Raw genomic sequence first — 18850 nt, 5'->3', positions numbered from 1 at the left:
AAACGCCCGTCTCGTCCACGTTGATATTCTGATTGACGTTAAAAAACCTGTCTAAATATGAGCTTCGCCAGTTCACCATCGTCTGGAAGCATTTTTTTTTCCTCAAACCGGTAATGGTTTCACTGCCATCCATCTTAATATCTCCTGCATTCAAAACACTGCAATATCTTTTTTTTTGCTATGTCTTTCCTGTCTGTTTCTGATGTCAGTTTTGAGAGAAATAAACGTTTCCGTCGATACCGCTGCTTCTTATTCTATACCCGGTTATCAACAGTTCTCATGTACTAGCACGCTGCGTCGGCGAATAGGCGTCACCTTATTCGTGAAAGACACGTGTTCTGTATCAAAAATACCACTTTACTGTTTAGAAACTTAAGTGGTTACTTTACGACTATGCTCATCTGAGCTGTCAATAGTTGTACTATTTGTTTAGCGGCCCCCTTCTTGCAACGTACGCTTGTTCTTGTCAGAACTCAACACTGCACTATCATCCCTTTCTCTCAACGGTTACGTGCGTGTCCTAGGAAAAAAATACCATTGGTACCCTCCACCCTACTCTGCCACCGGTCGCAGACTTACTCGACCTTCTATCGAAATGGGGATTAGAAGGCGCAATACATCAAGCCATACGCGACTAATTGTTCTCTGGAAAGTTGGTCAAATCCAGCATTTACCATAATAATGCAAAGTGTTGCAATGTTACGAAACATGCATCTGTTGTTAAAACCAAGATCGCTGATCTTTACTGCGTCTGCTGTCGTCTCGTAAAATATTGACTCGAGTACTCGTTTATCTCCATACGGTCGCCGCATTTCAACGGCTAGCACGTGTTAAACGTCATCGCTCTGCGCAAAATGCGCCTGCATAATATCGAATTTACTAGAATGTTATCGTCGATTCTACCTGTTGTGTATACTCCCGAGGAACCTTGCGTAATCTGATCGATAGGAAGTGTGTAGTAGTTACCGGAAAGGACGCGAGCACCAGCGGTTACGCTGGAGCTTCCGACGAGTGATATATAAATGCCGACGCTGTCGCTCTGCTTTGAGCGTAACTTGCTTTTGTGGGCACACAAGTTTCCGCAATAAAATGCTATTTTCTTCTTAGAAGCGTGATGGTTTGGGCTTGTATGAGCGAGAAAAATTACATTGACTGTGGGAAAAAGTGCACTGGCCTAACATGCCGATGTCTGAACAATAGGCTTCGAGATCATAATAGTAATGTACGCAGGACGGCGCATTGATACCCTCCGCCCTACTTTCCCACCGGTCGCAGACTATCCAGACCGTCTACCGAAAAGGGATTAGAAGGCGCAATACGTCAAGGAACACGCGAATAATTTTACACTTACTAGTATTTAGAATTTATCTTGCTATTGCACGTGTGAAAGTCGCTCTTGCTAATTGCACCTGCCTATTTTATTATGTCTTTCCTGTCACGTCACATTTATATATGTAGATAAACCACTTGACTTCCTACCATTACCTGTTGAAAATTTACACCTCTGTCTCGTCCCCCAGGCCTCGTTCCAAGTGATGCACAAATAACATTGACAATAGTTTCTTCATTCACAGTGTTGCTGCTGTATTATTGACCGTCACTACTACATGGTAGAGGTGCTTTTGCTTTAATGTACTGGACGCCCCCGCGATGCTGCGTGTCAAGCACCAAACCAGAAGACAACACCAGCGTCGCCCCGGATCATTGAGCGAGCCTCAGACCACAAAACTAGCCCCTGGAGCACGGTTCTCTGCCTAAGCGAAGCATAAAGGTCTACAAGTCAGCAGCAACGATGACCGCAACAGTTTCGCCATCAACGGTAGCGCTTCCGCAACGCAGGGAGTCACCTACCTTCCGTGGAGCTTCGTCGGAAGACCGGGAGACCAGGCTCGACATTCCAGAGTGTCAGCCTACAAGTGAAACCCTGAAGAGAAGTTGCGTCACGCCTATTTTTCGTTAGGAGACTCCGCCAGGACTTGGTTCTAAAATCGAGAGTTCTCGTTAACGACATGGCATGTGTTCAGCAGCGAGTTTCAGAAGAAGAGTTCCTGAAGCGAGTTCCTAAAGTTCCTGTTGCTGTTCCGCCTTTATAATGCAGCCGCAATACAGCCTAGCAGATATACGCAAAGGCCTCGCGCACAACTCCTCACACTTATTTGTGTTCAAGGCTTGTGCGACTGTCAAGGGCATCATTAAGGAATGCTGGCAGTTCGAGGAAGGCGACAGTTCGTACATGAGATAATTTGTTCGCGTCATCATTGCGCGAAAATGGGGTACCAGCCGTCGAAGGATGACACTGTAGAGGGCATTGTATTTAATGTGACCGAGTCCGCGTACCGAATTTCAGATCCGACTCACCCTGTAACGACTGGCGACCAGGCACCTCGCTTATATTTGAAGCCGCCCGACAGTTCGCGGGCGCTCGGCGCAGGACCTCCCAACACTTATCGACAATTCTTGCCTTATACTACACCATAATGTACCAGCTGAAGTAATCCTAGTCAATTTATTTGTGTCAAAATTTGGCCGCCCTGTGAACGTTATGGTTTTTATCTTATGTTCGCTTTTATATTTAACTTAGTGTTGTGCTGACTTTTCCAGCGGTTTCACCTTTCCCAAGATGCCCACATTTTAATTCGTAAGCATTCTTTGGCGAGTATCCCAGTAAGATGTCATGCGAGCTGCACAATCTTGCTTGTATCTGCACAAAGCGGAATAATTTAGGAAGACATTTCAATGTTATAATAGTATGAAAATAGATAATTGGTAGCATTATAAGCGATAAGGAACAATTAAAACTAAAAGAATTGGTAAGAGGGAATACCTATATGACCAGATTAGATTTATTATTAGCGATGGAGAGGGCCCCATAAAAAATACATGGGAAAACCTATAGTAGGGGTGGGTCAAATAAATTTTGTGGCTGGGCCAGCTGACATGTCGAAGTCAGCCAGCAGAAGTTCGGGGTGACCTAAGATAAAATTAGGCGGTGGTGCAACTTAAATTTGGGGTTAGGCCTACTTAACTTTGGCTGTGGCTCAACTTGAAATTTGGGGTTGGGAAAACTTAACTTTGGGGTAGGCCAACTTGAAATTAAGGGGTGGGCTAAATGAAAATTCGGTGTGGGCCAACTTGAAATTTCTGCACGGGCCAACTTGAAATTCAGGTGTGGGCGAACTGGAAATTTCAAATTTGGGGGTCGGCCAACTTGAACCGACACCGCGCAGCACAAGCACAAGGGGGCGCGGACGGCGACCGCGTCTGTGATTCTCCGCCAGTATTTCTGCTACAAAAGCATCGTTTAAAGCCTCGACCACAGTGGTGAATCTCCGCATGGCTGCCATTGGCTGTTTTATTGCAGATGCTCTTCCGACGCTAGCGCTACGTTCAGTTACGGCCCTAACATGTGGGCGATACTTTAGAAAAAAGGCGGCGCACACTATTGTTTACGTTGTCATGGCAACAGGAACAGTAGGCGGGCGGCGCCTTCTCACCCTACCGTCACTTACAGCGCATACATAGAGGGACAAATAGGACGAGGGAGACAGCGCTTGTCTTCGTCGTCCTTTTTGTCCCTCGTCTATGTATGCGCTGTAAGTGACGATTGATACCATGGAATACCAACTAGCCCGTACCCAAACCTTGCTTCAAAATCACCCTATCGCTTTCTTTGTTAATTTTGTTTTTATTATGCCGACCCGCCCCGCTCCCTTTGCACCCTTCATCGTGCCCCGCGCACGTTCACCTTTGCTTTCTTTTTGCCTGTCCGTGGTGCATACCTTTATTTTATTTTTTTCTTCGCGCGCGCGCGTGCTTGCCAGGCATTGGCATTGATTGTGAACTGGCACGTGGTGCGCCGTGGGATCTTTATGCGTTTGCACGCACGCAGTCTTGTCGATACTTTGATTATGCCAGCGTGTGCCAAAATATAAATAAATTACACTACCAACACAACAGATCTTTGGCCTCGTTTTATTGACTCGTTTCCGAAAACAGATTTTCGCATAACTTGGCATGATACGCACACGCTAAGAAAATGAACAAAGGTGAAAAATGCATGACATGTACATGACTACTAAACAACACAAAAGTTCACAGTGAAATTTAAAAAAAATCAAACTCAGGAAAACGCGAAAGCCATTTTATGTACGAACATATAAAAAATTATATAATGCCCTAAGACCAAAGTGTAGAAGAGCTTCCGATATACTCACTGAGATATTGCAAAAATCTGGACGACGTGCATGACATATAGTCATGACAACTGAAGAAAGTGAAAAGTAAATGGTAATGGCAAAAACAATGGCAATCAAAATACCTAAAAAAAGATTAAAATGATAAGATTGTTTTATTGACAGCCCCACCAAAAAAATAACAATGAATAACTCATTTATATATCTGCACAAAAATATATGAAATACGTGACATCTTCATTACTGTTGAACAAAATGAAAAATACATGGCAAAAGATAGCATTGTACAAAAACGGAAATACACATCGCATTTTTTGCACTTGGCCACAACTTGAGTAACGGTGGCAAGAGGAGCAGAAGGTAGTCAGGTTCTCCAGCAGCACATAGAAAACATTTGCAGAAAGGCCTATTCCTCAAACAAAGACCAAGCAAAATAAGCCGAAAACACCACTTTCCCCAGAATGCAATGCTTAGCAGTAGATTTACGTCACTTAAGGCACAGAGTCATACCTACAGGGCACTCATTTCAGCAACAAGCACGAAGTGCAAAAATCTGCATATCAATCTCATCTCAAAAATCTGCACTTGCAATGCTCATGCTTTACAAAAAAAAACGTATCATGGCTACACATGAAGGTTTTCGCGCGGTTTTCCCGTCGGCAATTACCGAGATAATACATCAACACGAACAGTAACTTTTCGGCTCTTAGTAGGTTTGTAGAACGGTGCCACAGAAAAAGCAGAGGGCGGAATGAAAAGCTGGGCGAGTTACTGAAGTTGCACGATAAGACTTGGCACAGAAAAACACAGGTCATAAACCAGGTGACAATGATAAGGAGCATCAATTTTTGAGCTTTCTCTACTGGTAAGGGGGAAGTGTAGCACAATCAAGGCGCAACGACGTCCGGAGACTCGTGGAACATACGCATGCACAGGGCCGTGTTCATGTACATGCGCCTTCTGATGTCGTTGGGTCTGCGCGCTTGCCTGTTGTCTTTAGACATCTGGGAGAGCCTTGCAGGGCTTGTTTTTAAGGTATTTGTGCACCAAAGCGCGATGCACGAGCGGTGCCAGTCGTGAAACGGCTGAAACGCCTCGCAGCGCAAGCACACAGCTATCGAGGACCGCGAAACTGACGAAGGTTCCCACGCCGATCAACGCACAGCACCGCACGCTTCCCGCGAACATCAGATAATAAAACCTGAAACTTCATGCAGCGAGCTAAGCCAGAACCATCTAGACTAGGAGAAGGCCTCCGCACTCGCCCGCACGTATCCTCTGACGTCACCCCACTCTGCCCTAGCCTAGTTATTGTATATGCTAGCAAAGGTAGCATATAAAGTAACTCTAGTGCATTCCTCCTCTGAGCGCCTCCTGCACCAGCCCGAACACGCGTTTTTATTTACGCGCAAGCCCAGTGCTCGACCACTGCGCTGCCATGTGCCACTCGCACGTGCCACATTTCTAGGTACTTTTTCCCCCGAAACAGCACTGCGAGGGCCCTAGATCCTTCTAGGCACTTGGTGGGTCTATAGGGAGATGTTATGCGTGGGCGCACAATCTGCTCAGCCAGCTGTCGCTAAAAAATAGGTTTTTTTAATCACGCCACCTAGGCTATTACGAAATAAAAGTTGCGTGCTGAAGCTGAAGTAACACTCGACGAAATTTTTCAGTTCGGATAAGGGGATAAACGGATGTGATAAGAGCCATATGATCGCTGCGATCAAGCGTCCTTTCCTTCTTTACATCACTATCTCTCTTCCAGCCGAAACAATAGCAAGGGGCAAGCGCCACACACGACGCATATTAAACAAACTATCGCAGGACATCCAGGAACAAAAAAAAAGAAACACGAAGAAACATTTTTGGGAGTTAGACTAAGTATGCGCATATATAAGTCACGTAAGCATTGTGCCACTAGCTCATCTCCACGCAGCCCAGTGTCATTACCAATGTTATGTAACTTGACCGGGCCAGTACTTACGACAGCGCAGTGGCGACGCAAACTGCATGGTCCCGACGGCGGCGCAAGGAGCATTGATGACACAAGCAGATTACTGCAGGTGGAGGCCCAGGTGCGATGATGACGTTCCGATCATTACAAGCCATAATCGCTCTTTAGCGCCTTATCCATCCGCGTCGAACCATCATGAACCGTGAACGTACTCAGGTGGCGGCTTTGTATGGCACCACTGTGTGGCCCGCACTTTGAAAGCGATCTGCAAGCTCATAGCTTCGCATGCTGTGTTTTCGCCGCTTACTTAGTGTAAGAGACGCGCGCTCGTAACTTGAAAGCGATTTGCTGAAGTGGCAGAGCGAGGCGTTTGCTGAGAGCACCGTGAGCGCTGTGTTCTCGCCGTTTCGTTGGCGTTGAAGCGAGGGGCAGCGCTAAGTCAACTTCACTTGCTACCGCGGGTACTATCTTGAAAGCGGTCGTGTTATTATGGGACGAACGGAGGGAGATGCGGTTTTGCCGTTGGGAAAGCATACAAATGCTTACGCGTTTAAAATTAAAACTTACCTATATCGCCTAAACTCTGCGAATGCAGGCTGGGCCGAGCAGAATGCGCGCCTAGGAACAGCCAGGGATGCAAAACCAATACCTAGAAGGATTTAGGGCATGTGCTGTGGCGCTTCGACGAAAAAGTACCTAGAAACGTTGTACGTGCAGGCGGCGCAGCGGCGCTCCCCGTCCGTGCGCATCTTTACAATTGCAAGTAAATACAGCGAGGCGTGGAACTTTCGATGGCGCCCGACGTTCCTGCACAGGCGCGAGTAAGAACGGGTGCGAGTGAAAAAATCTTGGGGCTTTTGCTCCTTCAATATCTAACTTTGTCTAAGCACAACGTAGAAGTTTCTGTGCTCGTGTTGTACGAGTAACGGAGTTTGTCTCCTAGGCAAGCCGCTATTGCGAAGTGAGGTCAAGTTTGTTTACAGTCCGACACTGGCTGCCCGCGTGGCGAGGCAGTGGGCCCGGACGCCCCATATTGTGATCGCTGTATCTGACGGTACGTCGGACAGACTCTATCACGCCTGAGGCGCAGGTGCTGAATCAGTCATGCTAGCTTCAAAAAACATCACTGATTTTTCCGGGAGAGCAGTATAGGGGCCATAGTAGAGGCCCGGCTATGATAGCCCGGCCTGCTCTCCTGCAGCAGTATCTTCACTTTTGGCAGGCTTTTCGTATTCTGCTCTCCACTTTTCAGGGGCATTTCTGAGCGCTCCTATTATGAGTGAAATAAACGCACAGCGTCTTAGCAACCGCGGTTGAACGCCACTGCCTCATGTCACGCCGTGAGAATTATTGGCTTTGTCTCTCGTCCCCGTTCGGTTAAGTTAGCTTAGGTTACCTTAGGTTAGCGTAAAAGGCGTTAGCGTGGTTAGCGTGGTCACAGCGGATAAGCTGTGAGGATTATTGTCCTTGCGTCTCGGCAATGCTTGCTTAGGTTAACGTTATGTTAACGTTAGGCTAGGTTAGGCTAACGTAACAGGCATTCGGGTAGCGCAACGTGTTCTTATAGCGGTTGCAGGGGCATTCAGCGTCACCTGCAGCCTTTCAGCCACTCATGTTCAACCGCTGTTTCTAATTAAGGCGATGTGCCTTCAAAATTTTCAATATATGCAACCCGACCTCTGCTACCGCTCCTGCCGCTTCCACAGAAACATCTGTGATATTTTCAAGGTACATCACCGCGAGGAGTGAAAAAGCTATGATCCGGCACGACTGATCACGAGCGCCGCAGGTGCCAGACAGTCTGTCCAACACAGCAGTCGCCAAATAGGGCGTCAGTGCTGCTTCACCTATTTCACCGGGTCGGCAGATAGCGCTCTAGCGTAATCAAACTCGACCCGACTCCACAATGCCGGCACGCCTAGGGACAAACGCATGAAACGCGTCAGAGCACTAAGAAACTTCTCCCCCGTAGTGCCTAGGCAGAGTCATATATTCAAGGAGCAAAAGCCCCTATACTGTCTCGCGTATGCTCTTACTCACACATGTGCACAAACGTCCGGCGGCTCCGAAAGTTCCGCACGCTGCTGTACGTACTAGCAATTGAAATATCAATCGCCCGGCCCGCAGCCATCGGCGATGTGTACGGAGTCCACAGAGTGCAAGAGCAACTAACGATAGCTGCTCACTCTCTAGCACCATATACGGAGGAAAACGGAATAAAGCGCCGGAGGGAGGGATGGAGGGCGGCTTCGACTCCACCAACATGTGCATAGTTTGCATGGTCGTACGCGCTGTGTCTTAAAATGGATCTGCAAACAGCTCATACTTTTGCGCGCGCTGTGTTCTCGACGCACTTGCGTTGAAGCAATAGACAGCACGGTCACTTTGCTGGCTGCTGCTGCCGCGCTTCCTCACACCAGTGTTTTCACAGCGACTTTCGGTGCTCATTGAGTGTAATGTGTTCATGTTTGCTTGTGCGCGCTGACACCATGCTTGTTATCAGTTAGTAAGCAAATGTTTCCAACTTTATATGGCCGATAGAGCTATTATCCTTATTTCGTATAGCTGTCAAACCAATCTGCTATTGAAATCGATGCTTCACATTTCGGGCGAAACTGAAACTTCTTTTATGTATATAATAACTGACGCCATAAATACCACTGCGTTTCCCGCGCCGACGAAGGTCTCTCCTCATACGGTGAAGGCGTCAACACTTTGTCCTTGTAGACATTAACCCAGCGGAGTTGCTAATGCGTTACAGTTAGCTTATTTCTGCGCACTGCATCTTGATTTCATTCTGGATGCCACGTAATTGGCACACGCAGGTACCTCTATTGAACGGCACCATCTATACAATCGCGGCTTTCTCCTTGCACATACAAATGGCCAATCTGGACAGTCTCATATCCCGGACAGCCGACCTCTCGAGAGTGTGTCACGCACGGCTATGACCACGGCGTGTTCACCAGGGGCGGCTAGACATGTCCTGCGGTGAAGTGCATCCGCCGCCGAACCTTCGCAACCACCACTGGCCATCTCGGACGCCTACTTGCCACGCTTGTGCTTCGACGCGTCCTGCCTGACCCTATATGTTCCGCCGCGATGTGTGCGCGCATTGGCGAAGGGCTCCTGTAAGAGAAACGTTTATCTCAAAGCGATCAAAGTATTGCATTCACCTCGCGATGGTACCGAACAAAGGCGATTAGCTCAAGCAAGTCAGGCAGTTTAATCCTCTCGCACTTGGACTCAACCTTTACAGCGCGCCTACTCTTAAGGTGCAGCACTTATTCCTTCATTATTATTTAAAAATATCATTCTCTCTCTGTGAAGTATTCCGTTGTCACTGCTCAATCTTCGTGTGCATTACTTGAGCTGCCCGCCTTCAAGACGAAGACGTCAGCTTTCATTCTGCTTCACAAGGAATCAATGTGAGATTCAAAGCACTGCGAAGTGAATAGTTGCAGTTTAGTTTTACGTGCGTGCATGTGTGCGCGTGTGTGCGAGCAGAGTGCACGTGCTAACACGAGAAAGCAGAAAGACAGAAAGAGAACAGAATGTCTAGCACTCAGAGAATCTCGTGCATCACCGAAGGAAGAACGGCTCAGAATATGATTTGGTGTTTGTCCCACCCGTAACAATTCCTTTCGCCACAGCCACCCATTGCACTAAACAATGAATACCTGTCCGCAAATGAAAAATTTACCAGTGAGAGCATACTTGTCGCACGGCTCTTCTCGACCTTTCTACATCATGCTAAGTTGGGTGGTGACAATCACGTGGAAATACCCGGTACACCAGCACAACTTATAGTATAAAAATACATTCGTTCACATAAACCGCAGTGACATCCTCGTTTTGTTGTGATAGCAATTATATGGACACTCCAGGCCAATTTCCACCATCGCAGTGATGTTCGGTGTCAAGTTCAAGTGCGATAACATCGTGGGGGTGCGCCGCATGCTGTAGGTATAGCGAACTAGAAGGCTTTCTAGTGGCGCGACCGAAGCGCGCTCCGCTTGCGTAAGGTCGCTGTGAATGTTCGCCTTAGTTAAACTCATGTGTGCGTTTTTTTTTTGGTTGAAGTGCGTGCTTGCTCGACATCTCTGGGGTCCACTCTGTGGTTGTGTATCTGTTGCATTGCAATGTTGTGCTGTTGGTTCGCACCCGGGCCGCTTCCGGAGAGCGCCTGCATTGGGAAGGTGGTGGCCGGACGCTGTTCGGCGAAAAAGGGAGCGCCAGGGGTTCCCGCGAACTGGATCTGGCGAGCGCCATAAATTCTGCAGCGAGCCACTGTATTGGCATTTGGAGAAGGAAGTCTATGGAGAACGCTTGGGTCGAGCAGTGGCCACTGCCAGTGCGAGTTACGCAGCCCGGACAGCGGGTCCCGCGGCTGGGGGCGAGAATGTGCGCGGCTGAGTGGCCAGTGTGGATGATAATTGAGAGACGACGAACTGATCTTGTCAGGTGCCCGATCGGAGCGACAGACTGCTCCGAGGCCTTTGCTCTGCCGCATTCGTAAATGCGAACCCGTTTTCCTTATTTAGTATATACTGATATATGTTCCAGTGTGGTCTGAGACTTGAGAGACGACGGACCGATCTCGTCAGGTGCCCGAACGGAGCGATGGACTGCTCTGAGGCCCTTGCTCAGCCGCATACGTAAATGCGAACCCATTTTCTTTGTTTCGTATATACTGATATATGTTCCAGTGTGGTCCGAGACTTGATAGCTAGACGACGGACCGATCTCGTCAGGTGCCCGAACGGAGCGATGTACTGCGCTGAGGCCTTTGCTGAGCCGCATTCGTTAATGTGAACTCGTTTCCTTGTTTACTATATACTCAGTGTAACCGCTATTGTTTGCCTGTAAATAAATTCAGTTGAAGTTGTTGGCACCCAGCATCTTTAGTCCCGGAATACCGAAGCAGAGAACAGTGCAGCGGCTTAGGAAAAGCCGAGAACGAACGAAAACACGAAGAACCCGGCGGAGGAAGAAAAACTTTACTCTTTGCTTGCCCCTGTCCAAGCTTGTGGCGAAAGTAGTGGCGGCGCCGTCATCGCCCACGAGCATAAAGTGAGCATGTTTATGCTCGTGAGATGGCTGAAAAACCATCTAAACCATTGTTATGCACCAGGTTGCACAACTGGATATGCGCGTGTGCAATGAAGTTGTAAGTTATATCTTTTAATGCCCTGAAAGAGGAAGAACGACGACTTCTTTGGGAATACGACCTCCATTGGCTTGACAAGCCGCTTGATGCGAGTTGCACCTTGAACTGCATTTTATTTCGAGAGGCTACATGCATGCCATCAATGGTGTGGAAGTTTGAATGCCAATGGGAACGTCAACGCTTGCCCCTCATGCAGTTCCGATTTTGCACAAGCTGCCTGCATATTTGACACGAGAAACTCCGGATCTGCAAAGCAGCGTTAATTGCCATTGATTGCCTTACCTATTACAATCTTGCCAAGAGCATCATTGGATCAAACGTTCAAGACTAAGTTGTAAGCTCACTTTTGACAGTTGTAGACCAGACTGCTACATCATACAAGCAGCAGCAGTCGATTGACTTGTTACTTGAAGAGGGAGATATTGAAAAAGCCAAAGGCTGGCTTGATAGCAGCTCTCCCACTGTGCTGAACCACCCATACATACTTACTTATTATGTGGCTGGCTTTGTCGGAAGGAAGCATGTACTGAAAACAAAGTGTAGTGCATGCATGAACCAGCTCCTGCTGCCTGCCTCAGATGGAAAGTGCTTAAATGCTGCCGTTTTCACAAATCTTGCAACTTCGCTGGTCTTTTTTACCCTTCACTGAAGCTTTTCGTGTTTATCAGTGAACACGAACACATTTTCACTCGCTGCTTTAGCAAGAGTTAGCTACAACCAACAGCACCGGTGGTGTTGGTTGTGGTGAACATTGCCAGGTATTAACCATGAAGTTGATCGGTTTTTTACGTTGTCACACGAATGCACTTCTACATCATGGGTCTGAATGAGTCTCATGATGAGAAACGAAGAGCACAGCTGCAACTGAAGTCCATTATAAATGGCTGCAGTGTCATAAATGCATGCTGCAATTTTTTTTTGCCTATTCAACGTACTGTGTTAATTTTTAAATTAATCTGCAAATAACAAACTGTCCTTGAACAGTGTGAATAAATAAGATGTGCTTTTGTTCCCACGTCTGATGACAGAAAGCTGGGAGAAATGCGAAACGAGATGTGTACACTATAGTGTTGTATTTCTTCAATGCCACCAGTAAACCCAAGGTAGAGTAGTGTATGAACACATTCAAGTAGCGTATTGGCAAAAAAAGTTTTCTATTTAAAACTAGTTCATCTAGTCACGTCTGCGACAAGTTGTCATGACTGGGCAGCGGTAACAGCAAAGTAGCAGCTCGTGAAAGCTGGCAGAAAGTGATCATGCAATCGATACCTACTCAGTATACATGGAAGTGCGCTGCAGTTTTTAGCATGTGGACATGGAAATTTAAAGCCACGCTACAATTTCATTGATTGAATAGTGTTTTACGTGCCAGCCCGGCCAGTTGCATGCACGGAACTTCTGAAATAAAGGGATGGTACACTGTGCACCTATTCAGTCATTTTGCACAGAGAACAGAAAACGTGAGAAAAAGAATGGGTGTAAGGAAATGTAATAGAATGTCTGATAGGTGCAGGGCAAGGACAACACGTTCATACTGCCACGACAATTTTGTCGCATTCAAGTTGCGTGCCCATCGTATTGGACAGTGTGCACGCCGTACCATGGTGTTGTTCAGCAGCAACAGGCAGCGACCTTTGTGGCATGGGTGGCCGGTTAGACTCGGCTCGCATGCACCACGCACACAAGGTATCATGCGAGAAGAAAGAAGACAATTTGAGGCCAGTTTTAGAACACGACTGCCGGGGATTTCTTCATGACCTTTAGTTGTGGGCACAGGTTCGTCCTTAATAAATATTGTTGAAGGAAAAAACCAGTCAAAAAACACAAAGGACAAGAAGAGAGGTTGTTCTGGTGTGAACCTCTCTTCTTGTCCTTTGTGTTTTTTACTGGTTTTATCTTTCAACTATGTACCAACTGGCCCAGATCTCAACCCTTCTGCTAAATATCATTGTTTTGTTAACCTGTGCTCCTCAACGTCGTTACATTTCTGGTGGAGGCGCTCGGTATGAGTCGAAGCCCCACAAATGAAAGTCAGTGTAGCCCCGACCACCAGCGAGCCCATCCCGTAGAGCTCACACCTGTGCACCAGCGGACTAGCCGCCATTTTCGAGGTGATTCGCCCGAATTCGGCCCTCTTCTCTTCACGCCAAGAGAAACTCTGACAACGGACGCGGCCACAATAACAAGCCAGGTAGCCCCGGCACAGCTGGTCGCAAGCCAACCTCGCAATCCCCCAACATTCCATGGCGACCCGTTTGGAGACGTGGAAGATTGGTTGGAACTGTTCGAGAGAGTGGTGAGTTTTAATGAATGGAATGAGAGATAAGCTCCGTAGCGTATATTTCGCTTTGGAGGACTTCGCAAAAACGTGGTATGAAAACCACGGGCCATCTTTGTCCTCTTAGGAGGAATTTCGATGACAACTGCTAGCAACATATGCCAGCACGGATCGAAAAGAAAAGGCAGAAATTGCACTTCAAGCTAAGAACCAGCTCACAAACGAGAATGTGGCGATGTACATCGAGGACATGTCCCACCTGTTCAAGCGTGCTGATCCAAACATGAGTGAAGATAAGAAGCTGCGCCATCTCATGCGTGGAGTAAAACAGGAACTCTTTTCAGTTCTCGTCCGCAACCCACCACGCACAGCCGCCGAGTTCAGATACGAAGCAATTACCATCGAAAAGATGCTGGAACAGCGGGCTCGGCAATACAACTGTGAGGCAAGCTGTGCACCTGCTTATGTCTTCTCTGGTGGCGTGTCGAACGACCTTGAAGCCCTGCGGGAGCTCATCCAGTCAATGATCAGGTACAGTTCAACAAGTTGCAGACACCTCAGACTCCAACTGCACTATCTATCGTCGACGTTGTCCGGGACGAACTGAGGCAGGTCATATGGGATCCAGAGCATGAGCCACAGCCGTTGTGGCGCACTCCAATGTACGCCGACATACTCAGACAACCCGCGGTACACAGTAGTGGAGCAGTTTTGACGACCGTTCCCTACGCACCGACAGTACACAGTGCACCTCGTTTTGCGGAGCAAAAGCCCCTGAAAAGTGACGTCTCCCGTGACCATGAGCGCAGGCCTCTGTGCTTTCACTGCGGAGAAGCGGGTCACCTGTATAGGTTCTGCCCGCACCACCAAGCTGGATTAAGGGGTTTTCCCTTAAGTGCACCATGCCCCCGAACAGTGAATGGCCAGCAGAAATCGAAGAATACTTGTCCACACACGAATGCCCCATTACTCTTCGCCAACATAAACCACGGTCACCATCACCCATGCTCTGCTGATCACCTAGCTCACGCACGTCTCCATGATTGCCTAGGCATTGTTCATCAAGTCCGATACCAGGAAAACTGAAGCAAGCAACCTGTGGAGGTGAGGTCACTGATAACCAGTTACAAAGATCCTCCAACACGGTTCCAGTTTGATGATGAGATAATTTCAGCAAACAGATGCAAGAACGAAATGATTACATGAGATTTGTGGTTGATAATAGACGGATGTGAGCTGAATGCCTTAGTCCACACCGCCACTGATTATTCGGTAATAAGCTTCAAGGTGGCGAAGCACCTGAAAAAAGTTGTGATGTAGTGGACTGGACCGCAGATACGCACAGCAGGCAGTCGCCATAAAACACCCCTTGGACAATGCACTACAAGACACCATAAAAGGCTTTGGTTACGTTTTTGACTTTATTGTACTGCCAGAATGTTCACGGGAGCTTATATTGGGAATGGATTTTCTACAAGCTAACGGTGCCTTAATTAATCTACGTAGGTCCACTGTGTCTTTCTCGACAAAACAAGCTATACCTGTAGAAGAATTGGAGGAGCGACATGTTGCTGCACTGCGCGTTGTTGATGATAATGTAACTGTGCTGCCACGCTGCAGTATAATGGTTCTTGTGGAGAACGAAATGTTTTACGACCGCAAAGGCATAGTGGATGGAAACATAGAGCTCCTTTTCAACAAAGTTATTTGCGTGGCTTGGGGTCTTGTTCACTTGAGGAGCGACGCGGGTCTTGAAATCGCAAAATATGCAAAAAAAAATACAATTTTCAAAAACCACGATTTTGAAGTCTTCATTGTCTAAAGTATTACCCCACAAAATATTTTTGCTCAATTCCTTCTCGAAGTATTAAAAGAACGGCAATTTGTAAGCATCAGTGGGCTGGAATCGAAGGCCCAGCTCGAAAATTTGCCCTAATTTCAAGCCGCCAAAGCTCCGGACGATGCAGGGTGATCGCCGCCATCTTGGTTTTGTTTGAAAGTTGGTTTCCCATACTTTATTTTGGCGCCTTTCAACACGACGAAGGCATTCTGTGAGTCACGGCATCGGTGACGTTTTCGAGGGATGAAATTCGGAAAGAGCAATGCTGATTGGGCGAAGCGCACGCTTCTTCGAGGCGCAGCCCTCCGGTTGGCCCTGGCGCGCGCCTCCTCTCCTTCGTAAACCGGCGCGGCCGCGTGCCCCGATTGTCTGCGTGCGCCCAAGGCTTCTTTTTGTTGTGCAGTGTTTCGTGCCCCACCGCTTCTTCTCGCATCGTTTATGTAAATATTTTCAGTGTTTTCGCTCCCTTTTATTTTGCACTTTCGTTACTACAATTATTAGCCAGGCTGCCGTGCCGTGCGTATGCGCGTGCGTGTTTTTATGCCATTATTCTGATGGGGCGGGACTCGCATTTGAAATCAAGCATGCAGAAAGTGGTCCGCAATAGGAGACATGCTTGGAACAAGGTAACTGCATCGTCGAAAACAACTACAGCAGCTTCGGTGTCATTGCAAGCCACAGTACCACCTATCGACGCCGCTACGTTGGGCTCACCGCGAACAGCCACTTTGGTGTTCTCACAAGCCACAGTACCGCAGTCCCGTGATCCCCAGGGGCTGCTGCACCAAACTCATCCAGGATCGTCAAATTTGGTGTTACTGCAAGCTATCGTACCACAGATCGATGCCGCTGTTCTAAACTCCTCGAGAACTTCGGCGTCGCTGCAAGCCACGGCACTGCGGGTCGACACGGCTGCTTCAAGCTCCTCGAGAATGTCAACTTCGGCATCACGAGTGGGCGCAGCTGGACCAAGCTTGCGTGCGCATTGCATCGAAACGTTGTTTTACACGGAAGCTGAGCGTGCAAAGCACAAAGAACGTGCAGACAATACGAAGTATTCCTTGACAAAAAAGTGTGCGACTTCGCGGAAGTGCGAGCTTTTAGGCAGTGGCGCGGTGAATGACGACGACGATCGCGACATGGAGTACGTCATTGTCGACATGAAAGTTTTGCAGATGCTTTTCGCGTCCACAACATGCATCAAGTGTGGGATGGCTACTATTGGGCTCAAGAAGTACTATGAGAAACAGTACGGCCTAGCGGTGAGGCTACTGCTCACGTGCCCAAGTTGCGATTTCGCGAAGCGGCGTTTTTCATCGCCACGAGTCACCGGAGCATCAAACATCACGCCCATTGAGGTCAACCTTAGGGTAATGAGACATACAAAGCATAGGAAAAGGAGTGACTGCCCTCGCGGACTTTTTTGCCACCCTGAAACTCTCCCACCAATATCTTCAGGGGACACATGGAAACCATGGTGCAAGCTTGCCAGACAGTACCTACAACCACAGAGGCAGCAAGCGTGGAAGTAGTCAAAACCCTCTACAAGGACTTCCTCAACCCTGTAGGAAACGTGGAGGTCATTTTTGATGGCATGTGGAAAATCCATGGCCACACTTCTGACATAGCTGCGGGGTGCATTATTGAACTTTACACAGGCCTGGTGCTGGATCATGTTGTCCTTTCTCAGTAATGCCGTGGCTGCCAAGGAGAACTTGACCCCGATGATGATGGCTGCGGTCATTGGGCTATGACCCACGAGTGTCCACCGCATAAAACCAAGCCACCACCGCATAAAAACCCTCTGCCAAGGTTTATTTGCAATGCACTGGAACCAGTCTTTGCAAGGCTAGGTGACCAGGCCCTCTTACAGCGCTGCAGTGATGGCACGACACAAAATGCTATTGAGTGCCTGCACTCTGTGATCTGGACCCGAAGCTCCAAAAACAGACACGACTCATTGCTGGCTGTGGAAAGGGGTGTTGCTGAAGCAGTGTCACGCTACAATCAGGGAATGACACAAACCAACAAGGCTGTTGCAGTGCAGCTTGGCTATAGTCCTGGTAGCTCTCACATTCAAGGAGCCTTGAAAAGGTCAAACAAAGGCTTTACAGGTCTAAGAAAGGTCACGAAGAGACTGAAAAGATGAAGAGAACGGCCAAGAAGCACAAGCCTAACAAGACGCAAGACTACTGCCCAGGTCTTGTGTGAACTTGTGAGAGCATTCAAAACTTGAAAGTGACTTTCTGGGTGTTTTTTTTCGTCAAGTGCCTTTGCCTTATGAAAGGTTAGATAATGTTTCCATTAATTTATTTTGGTAAATTTGGTGTTCATGTGCTCAGCAACACCTGGGCAACATGTTAGAGCTTGAAGGTTTTCCATTCGTTCAAACAGACAAAAGAGGTAGTGGCAGTAAAACTTTCAGTGCAATTTTCTCAGCTTTCTTTTTTTCGTCAAGTGCTTTTCCCTTACAGAAGTTTTGATGATGTTTACATCAACCGATTTCAGTGAACTAAGTATCATTTTTTTTAGTAATATCTCGGCTATATCCTAAAGCTTTCCATTTTTCTGAAATGTGATAGATTATTAGATCAAATGTAGGCTAATTACTGCTACATAGTTTTTTTTTCCAAACATTGCTATTTATTTATGATAATCGCAATTACTTTATTGGTATTTGCTTAGCTTTAGGATATGCAGTGGGCCTTTGGAAATGTCTACATATTCTTTTTTTAAGAGTTTATTTTGATGAGAAATTATTAAAAAGTTCCTTAAGAAATGACCTAATCAGGAGTATTGTATTCTGTCATATCTTTTCTTCCAAGTGACATATTTTATATCTAAATATATATTTGAAATCAGCATTCTGCAATATATCTTCACAGAAAATTTGGGCAATGTATGTTGAAAAATAAAAAGAAGTTTTCAGGACCCTCATTTCTCCTTAAGCAATGGCCATGCAAATGTTGCACTTACAAATTTCGGAAATGAATTCCAACACATCACACAAGGAACAGCTATTGCCTATTTCCACGAGTTCTGTGTAGCGACCGAATTATGCAGCCTAACGACGTCAACTGCTCTGCCAGGAACCTGCAGTGTCGACAGATCAATTACCATCTACCCGATACTCCTGGAAGCCCAAAAGAAACAGAGATATGCCCTGATAAAGAATTTTTCTGACTGCTTCTCCACTTCTTCGAAGGTATGGTACACATCTGTTGCAAAGCACAGAACATAACAGAGGACGCCACAAGACTGGTATACCAACACCCGTATCGAGTTTCACCAAAAGAAAGGGAGATCATCAAGAAGCAAGTAGAGGAGATGCTTTCAGATGATGTTATTCAGCCTTCGAGCAGTCCATGGTCATCTCCCATAGTGCTCGTTAAGAAAAAAGATAACACACTTCAAT

The 18850-nt window shown here is 47.2% G+C and overlaps 1 protein-coding gene across 1 annotated transcript in view; it reads right to left on the bottom strand.

Annotated features, from left to right (window-relative positions):
* Positions 1 to 8409: 8409 nt before the first annotated feature.
* Positions 8410 to 18850, bottom strand: part of LOC135909511 (decapping and exoribonuclease protein-like) — a 68321-nt gene continuing 57880 nt past the window's right edge. The window contains exon 8 of the transcript XR_010566722.2: positions 8410 to 9276. The gene's annotated coding sequence lies outside the window, so the exon portion shown is untranslated. The remainder of the gene's footprint in view (positions 9277 to 18850) is intronic.

Source organism: Dermacentor albipictus, chromosome 5, assembly GCF_038994185.2.
Source record: "Dermacentor albipictus isolate Rhodes 1998 colony chromosome 5, USDA_Dalb.pri_finalv2, whole genome shotgun sequence".
In the NCBI taxonomy this organism is placed as follows: domain Eukaryota; kingdom Metazoa; phylum Arthropoda; class Arachnida; order Ixodida; family Ixodidae; genus Dermacentor; species Dermacentor albipictus.
This window is presented reverse-complemented; position numbering and strand designations above follow the sequence as displayed.